The sequence below is a fragment of the Primulina tabacum genome, chromosome 18 (assembly GCF_025594145.1).
Source record: "Primulina tabacum isolate GXHZ01 chromosome 18, ASM2559414v2, whole genome shotgun sequence".
Classification (NCBI taxonomy): Eukaryota; Viridiplantae; Streptophyta; class Magnoliopsida; order Lamiales; family Gesneriaceae; genus Primulina; species Primulina tabacum.
The window spans coordinates 6,522,864-6,530,856 of record NC_134567.1 but is presented as its reverse complement, the minus strand read 5'-3'; the positions used below and the strand labels follow the sequence as shown (position 1 = coordinate 6,530,856).

General features: G+C 35.1%; 1 non-coding gene across 1 annotated transcript; it reads left to right on the top strand.

Moving 5' to 3' along the window:
- Positions 1-7,670: 7,670 nt before the first annotated feature.
- Positions 7,671-7,751, top strand: TRNAL-AAG (transfer RNA leucine (anticodon AAG)). Its single transcript has one exon. It is a non-coding gene; the product is annotated as a tRNA-Leu (tRNA).
- Positions 7,752-7,993: the final 242 nt, after the last annotated feature.

Below are 7,993 nucleotides of genomic sequence, written 5' to 3'. Positions count from 1 at the left end.
TGGCGTCATCTCCGGCGAGCATCACCTTGGAACCGATAGCGAGTAGTTAAACTCCGATCTTGGTAAATTTTTGCTAATTCCAGCCTTTGTTTGATATATTTATAGGCTGTCCAAGGTTGGATTTTTACCCTTTTGATTTAAATTATTTTCGTTGTTCGAATAGCGTTCTATTAACGTATTTATTGGATAATTTTTGTAAGTTCAGTCATTGGAATTTTTCGAGGTATAATTTGGCGAGCCTATTAATTATGTCGAATTGTTGTGTTATATTGAAAGATGTTTTAGTATGGTTGTTATCGTTGGAATTAATCTAAGGATTATCGAGTTGATAATGGTTGAAATGTAAATAATGATGAGTTGTGGAATTATTCGGCTTATTTTATTATTTTAGGCTAAAAGAATTCAGTTGATCATTCTTGAAGATGATTTTCGTGGTATAGGTATTTTACAGCTCGGTAACATACGACGGTAAAACATAAATTATGTTTAGCTGCCATTCTGTGTTACATTGATCGTGTTTATGACTTGTTGACTGTGGTAATTTGTTAAATGGCTTCGTTGTGATATATGTTTATTATTGTGACATATTATTGGCATTTAGCATAGGGCATATTGTTATGACATTCATGTTGAGCCCTATCGTTCTTGTTAGCCCATTGTTGATATCCGTTGTTATCTGGCACTGTTGTTTATCTCGGGGATCATAGTGTGGCTGATAGGCCTATACACATGAGATCGTAGATGTGATTGAACAATCCCGTGGTTAGTGCAGCCTTTTGAGGTGAGCGCTGGGGTTGTGTCATCTAGTTCGTTCTGTTGTACCATCATGTTATATCGTATCAGCTGTATGGAGGCCGAGTCAAGGGTGTTATTTCAGCACAGCTTGGCATACCTCGCATACTTGGCAGGACGGTTTAGCTGCATGATGTTGTAGCTCCCCTGTGTTGTTGCTCGAGCATTATTCCAGTTGTTATCGTACCGTTTGTTGGCTCCTGTTATCCAGATTATTCGTTGAGCCTCTCATGCATTGCATATTACATTTTATTATATGATTATGCATGATTTATGATTATTGTTATTATTGTTGAACTGTTTCATACCAGAATCCTAACCTCAGTTGTTTACTGGGGGGGCTGATGTGGTTGCTTTTGGGCACCATGGTAGATCTCCCGAGTCTTTTTGCAGCATCAAGCCGAGGTTCCGCCAGTGGAGCTCGGGATTGAGGTTGGATTGCTTTGTTCTGTTTAGTGGAGTCTCCCAGTTAGTCTATATGTATGTCTTGAGTTGTTTCAGTCTTGTATTGTAGTTTATTTGCCGGGGAGATGCCCCGTGTATCTGTAGTAGTATTTGGTTGTTTTGTGATGTTCTGAGTCGACTCTGTGATATTTATGATCAGTTGAGTATTGGTAAGTTTTAATTTATGCTTAGTCCTGGCCAGTGCGGCTATAGGTTATTTAACTTCGATTTTTGTTTTATTGACTCTAGTTGGAGTATATTTTGATATAAACTGATGCTTGAGTTTTCGGGATGTCCTACTTATGGGGAGGTCATGCCGAAATTTTTCTAGGCCCTGAGGTCCGTTTTAAAGCATTTTTAACCTTTTTCCGCTGCAGCTTTAAATCAAACCGTTATTGTTTGATCATTAATTGTCATTAGAGTAAATGGGCCTCACAACGTAGGCTGGAACATTCATGGGTTAGCTAGACTAACCTAAGGTTTGTGTGCCTTCCATGGAACTAGGGCTCGGTTAACGGGACTCAGCGCATAGGGCTTGGGTCAGGGCCTGTGCATGGCTGTGTGTGGTTGGACTCGGCGGCAGCAGGGAAGGAGGAGTCCACAAGCACTAGGACTCCTCACTGTGTGCGTGCGGCTGGTGTGTTTCAGGAGAGGGTGCGGCTCGGTTGGGGCTCGCTAGGTTGCTCCATTAGGGTATAGGGAGGATGGCCAGGGGTCGAGACAGGGCCTGGTGCAACCATGGTCCATGGTGGCTCAAGTAGGATGAGGGCCGTGACTTGGATAATAGGAGAGAAACTCGCGCGGCTGGATGTTGGAATTAGGGGCTAGGTGCGTGGGTCAGGGCGAGTCCAGGAGGGTCAGGGTCAGGGTCAGGGTCAGGTTTGGTCCACGGTGGCTCGCGTTTAAGGGGAGCCGTGGCTTGTTCTAAGGGTAGGGTTCGAGAATGGCTAGGAAGGGATAAGTGGTTCGAACCATTGTCCACGGGGGTTGATTCATGGTTCACGAGGCTAGTTCAGGTATAAAAAGTTTATGTTTAAAGTTTGAAAAGAAAATATTGCAGTTGGGATTAATTCAGGAATAAAACGTTTTATGGTTTAGTAATAAGGAATTAAATAAAAAAGCTCGAAGTTTACGTTAAATAAAAATATTAGAAGACAAATTTAAACTTAAATAATTATTTGCAAAATTCTCGAGTCAACAAAAAAAGTGAGGAAAAGTCAAAATCGAGAATTTTAGAATTCAAGGATAAAATGGTCATTTTACGCTCTGGGTAGTACGAAAGGTCTGGCAGAGTTCCGAAGGACCATAACTCATGCTAAATAATATTTTAAAATGTTTACGATGAAAATATGATATTTTATGATTTATGATAAAGTTGTGCAATTTTTACTGTTAAAATGCTATTTTTTCAAATGTGGAAAGGACATGATATTTTATGATTAAAAAGAATTTTCTTTGAAGGATGTGAATTAATTGTGACATAAAGGATATAATATATGATATTTGGGAATATCACGAGGGAGAAAGACCAGAGGACCCCGTTTACGGGAAAAAGCTCTAGAGGGAGCCTGATGATCGCATTTCAATTTTACAGTCGGTGCCTAGTGCCCATCCCCATGCACAATGGTAAGCTAAGACTGATCAGTCGACCAGAGGATACATCTAGTCACTTTCAAGGATCAAACTTCACCCAAAATTATAAATAATTGAAAGCTTTAGAATTTGACGATCTATGATTAAATTATACTTACAAATTTATGCTAGCTTATTTTGAATACAATTATGATTTTTAATGCATGTACTTGTATATGTATTATTTTCTACTCATGTTTAGAACGTGCTGAGTCATTAAACTCACTAAATTTGAATGTTGCACGTGAGGATGAGGTTGAGGGAGGCGCTGACGCTTGAGTGGATCGAGTTCGGCAGTACATTCCCGATGGACATTATTTTCCGCATTAGCTTGATAGCTAAAGTTTAAATATTTTGATAAATATTATTAGATATTTTATGATTTATTTTGAAGTTTAGTTTTGATAATTTAAAGTTGACGTAGGATTTTTGTAACATCCCAAAAATTTGAAGGTCCACGTGAACCACATTATGCAAGTTACCAATTTCTTACGTATTTTATTAAATTATTTTAATGCATGTTTATTGCATAAATATGAGTTTTAATTCATGGGTTATTAAAGTTTCATGCATAAGGGCTTTTAATAGTTTTCGCACTCGAACGAGAAACGGAGACCGGGGATAATTAAGGAAAAATATTTTTATAAATAATTGGTTTTAATTATTTAATACATGGTGTATTTAAGTGTGATTTTTGAAAATGGGCTTTGGTGGATTATTTTTACTCGGTGAGTCATATTTTAAACCGATACACGAATTTTACCGAGTCGGGGGACTTTTTGAGGGCTCGGGCAATAATTTAAAAACGTACCTAAACGAAATATTTTTCGGGAGTGTTTTTGTGCTTAATAGATTTATTTTTAAGCTTAATGAGCTCAAAACCCTTTTTCATCCCTTAATTTTCATGTTAGAGCCCATTAGTGCTTAATTAAACTATTTAAAAACCCCATTAAGCAAACCATAAACCTATTTTCACTAAATGGCCGCCCCTCACACTCCTTCAACAGCCTCTACCTCGTGATTTTCAGCAGCAAACTCCAGCAAAGTCACGGTCCCCTTTAGTCATCAAAGAAAAGTCTCTCCCGCATCTCCGTTTCAAGTCCCACGCACGTATCTTCGAGTTTTTGAGCCCAAAAACGTTAAGTCACGCATGTATATCTTCTTTCTCTTCATTCACGCCAAAATTATGTTGAAACATATGTAGATGCATGAGAATTTATTTATTTATCTTGAGGTTTTGTTTTATGCAAGGATTTGATACGAAAAATGCACCCTTTTTGATTCATTCTCACGTGTTCTAGAGTTTGTGAAAGGGGGCTGTCGATTTTAATTTTTTTTCTAAGGGCTGTACATGTCAAGCAAAGGGAGAACTTAAGGCTGGAGTCGAAGCTTTGTTTGATTAGGAGAGGGCCGATCGGGTTTTTGGGTTACAGCTAGGTGGTGTGTGTGGATCGGGCGATGGGGCTGATCCGACGGTGCAAGGGCCGAGATAAGCCTTGGACCAGACCCTAGTGAGTCTGAGACACGTTCTAGGAGGGCTCGAACACTACTGGATTTAGCCAAGTAGCCGATGGATCAAGATGAGAGAAGGTTGGATCGGTTGGTGCGATCTTTGTGGTTAGCGAGCGTGTGACTCATGCCGCGTGGATGGGGCAGGGAGCTTGGGTTAAGTCGGTCCAGGAGGGTCCTAAGGTGGGCTAGGAAGGCTCGGTCCAAGCCAGTAGGGACTAGGGTCGAGAATTTGTAAGTGTAGGGTACTAGGGTTTGAAGACGTTTTGTGCATAAAATTCCAGCAACCTTTGGGCATGGTTTCTAGGTTCTATGTGGTCGGAAATAAGTGGCTTAGAGGCTGGACATGTAAGTTCGAATCATTGTTCAAGTTGAGAGAAATTTGGTTAAGTTTCGAGTTGATTCAGGCTAAAACCGGGACCTCGGTCCAAGTTTTAAAACGAATCGTATAAGTTTTGTTACGGGCTCGAGTTTACCTCTAAGAATTATTCTTAAATATGTTTTGAGGTATTTTAAGGAGTTTTTTAAGCTTCAAGTCGAAATTTTGAGGTCAAAGGGTAAAATGATCATTTTGGGTTTTCAGGGGCAAAGTGATCATTTTTAACTCGGGTTGAGTTTTTAGTCCTGACAGCGCCCTGATCACAATTTAGCATGTTTTTAAATGTTTATATATCACGTATATGACTTTTTATGAAAATATGAAAAATGTGTTGGATGCTTGATTTTAAGAAAAATTACGTATATGCATAATTTTGATAAGTGATGAAAAATGACGATATTTTTTAAGAATGAGAGTTGATTGTGACTGACGATATATGTATACGATGACCTGAGGCAAATGCTCAGTGGACGGGTAATGCTGTCGCTATGTCCCACCGCCGGGTACCACGGTTATATGTAGATGGATCAATCGAATAGAGCTGATACGATTAGAGCTGATACAAAAGTCGCAACTAATGAACTAAATTCAATAAAAAGAAAAAGTATACGTATATGATGATATGATGAGACATGTTTTAACACGTTATGATTTTATACGACATGTTTACGCTTATGTTTTTAAGTTCATGAAATATATGTTGTTTATAGTATTTTTCATTGTTACGTGTTATGTATATGTATTTGTTATAACGTTACAGATGTGTTGAGTCTTTAGACTCATTAGTGTGAATGATGCAGGTGAGCAGGTTGTTGAGGAGGCTGGAGGTGCCAAATTCTGAGTATGCAGGGCTAGATGTGCACACATGACCTGAGGACCATGTTTTCCGCACATCACGTTTTTATGAGTTTAGAGTGGACATGAACATTTTTATACGCTTACTTTTGTCATGTTGATGATTAGCAGGATTTTTTCTTGTTTATTTTTACGTACATTTATGATGGCAGAGTTTGCAATTTTTAACTACGGTATTTTTTCTGTTATTCGATTATGATTATTTTTAAAAGATGTATTTTTCAGCAATAGTGCATGCATGCAAAAATTGTAAATTTCGAAAATAAGTTTACAAAAAAAAAAAATAGTAGCATTTTCAAGTAGTAGATGTTTCAATTTTTGTTAATTGATGATTTAGGGATTTTTTGCACCTAATGTTTTAAATGTTAAATTAAGTTTTTGTTATGGAAATGTTAAGTTACTTTAAATTGGAAGTTCGAAATTTTATGCTTCAAAAAGAAAAAAAATTAGTAAGATTTTAAAATTAAAAAGTATTGGATGTTTCAATTATTTTAAGGATCTCACAATTAATAATATAATATAGAAGTAGAAATATATAAACTAACCAAATATCAAAGTAAATTAGAATATGTAATTAGAAAAACTATACATGAGAAAGAACGTTTTACATTTTTCTCAAAATAAATTATTCAAAAACTAATATTATTTAAAATGCAGTATTCTCGTATTTTTTTTGAAGCAAAATCATCATTTTTAAACATATATATTTATGAAAAATAATTGTGTAAGAATAAAACTATTTTAACTAAATCCATAAATAATGAACTCAAAAACGAACAAAAATAAACATTTATATTTGAAGAGAAATAATAAATTAGTGTGACATAAATTAATAAAATAACAATGCAACAATCAATTAGTAAATAAAAAGGAGTCGAGTCAATTTATTTTTTATGTTTTGAGTTTGATTCAATTTTATAATTTATTTTGATTCATTGATTGATGCGTTTATCATGTATTGTTTTACTTTGGCCAAATAAACTGCATATTTGTTGATTAATCTAAAACGAAAGGCGATATATTAATATTAATTTCAATACATCAATCAACACATGATTAAAGTGACAAGAAATAATATTCAGTTTCGATGTGCGACTTTATGTTGAAAAACTGAAATTTCACAGCGATTTAACTCGGTTGAATTTAATTAAATTCAATCAGAAAAAATTAGACTGCTATATTTAATTAGGTTTATTAACTAGAGAAATCATTTAATAAATAAATTTAGATTTTAACGTCATTATCAAAAATTTAATAATTAATTGAATTTTACACGTGTCAATAAGTAGAGTTTGATACCTATGTTTAACTTAATTTTTTATTTCAAGTTGAATAACTCATTGAACTTTGAATCCATCGTTTTTTTTATTGGAATTGATTTATATAATAATTTGGATTAATAATTCATATATTTTTATTTATTTTGTCTAGCTTAAGTTAAATGATAAAAAATTTAATAATTAAATATTAATATATGTGGGATCGATACTTGAATCCATCATCTATTTACGATAATTTGATCCAGTTCGCTTGCAAGATTTATTCATAACCGAAATCGTCGGTCACCTGTCTAAATTAAAATAATTACCATTTTTTTAGGAAAAATGGTACATAATTTTTTATAAATGATATATTTCAGAGTTCATCAATCGATAGTCATATATAAATAAACCACTAAAACAATATAATAAAATGTAAAAAATTAAATAAAAACTAATGAGCCGACCTGCCCCGCAGCCCAAATGGGCCACTAAATCAGTAACTCAACCAGCCAATTTTTCATGACGATATACGTTGGATTGTTTTGACGGATCTATTTATGTCGGGATATTTAGGATAATAACCATGGTCAAACTTCAATTTCTAAAAATGATCATCTCTAAATGCATTTGAGTGCCTTCAAATACATATACGAATGTTATTGTTTTAAAAAACATTTGACCAATATTATTTTATTAATTACCCCATTTATGTCCCACGGAATGTAAAAATGTAGCGATAGGGAGTCAATCCCATTAGAATAAATATATATATAAGTAGTTGTAGAAACTTCAGAAAAGTTGAGATGGCCGAGTTGGTCTAAGGCGCCAGATTAAGGTTCTGGTCCGAAAGGGCGTGGGTTCAAATCCCACTCTCAACACACTTGTTTTTTATTTCTTATTGGGCTGAAACATGGGCCATCGGTGATGGGCTGCATCCTATATCGAAATGTGGAAACCAGGTGCTTCGGGTGTACTTACATTAATATGTGCACTAATTAGTAAGTTTCATATTTTTTCCCACTTTTTTTTTTATGGACTTGAAGTTTAATTTAGATATCGTACCACATGATGTGCGCATATATGTTAATAGTTCTCATTATAAATATTTTTTGTATAAAGA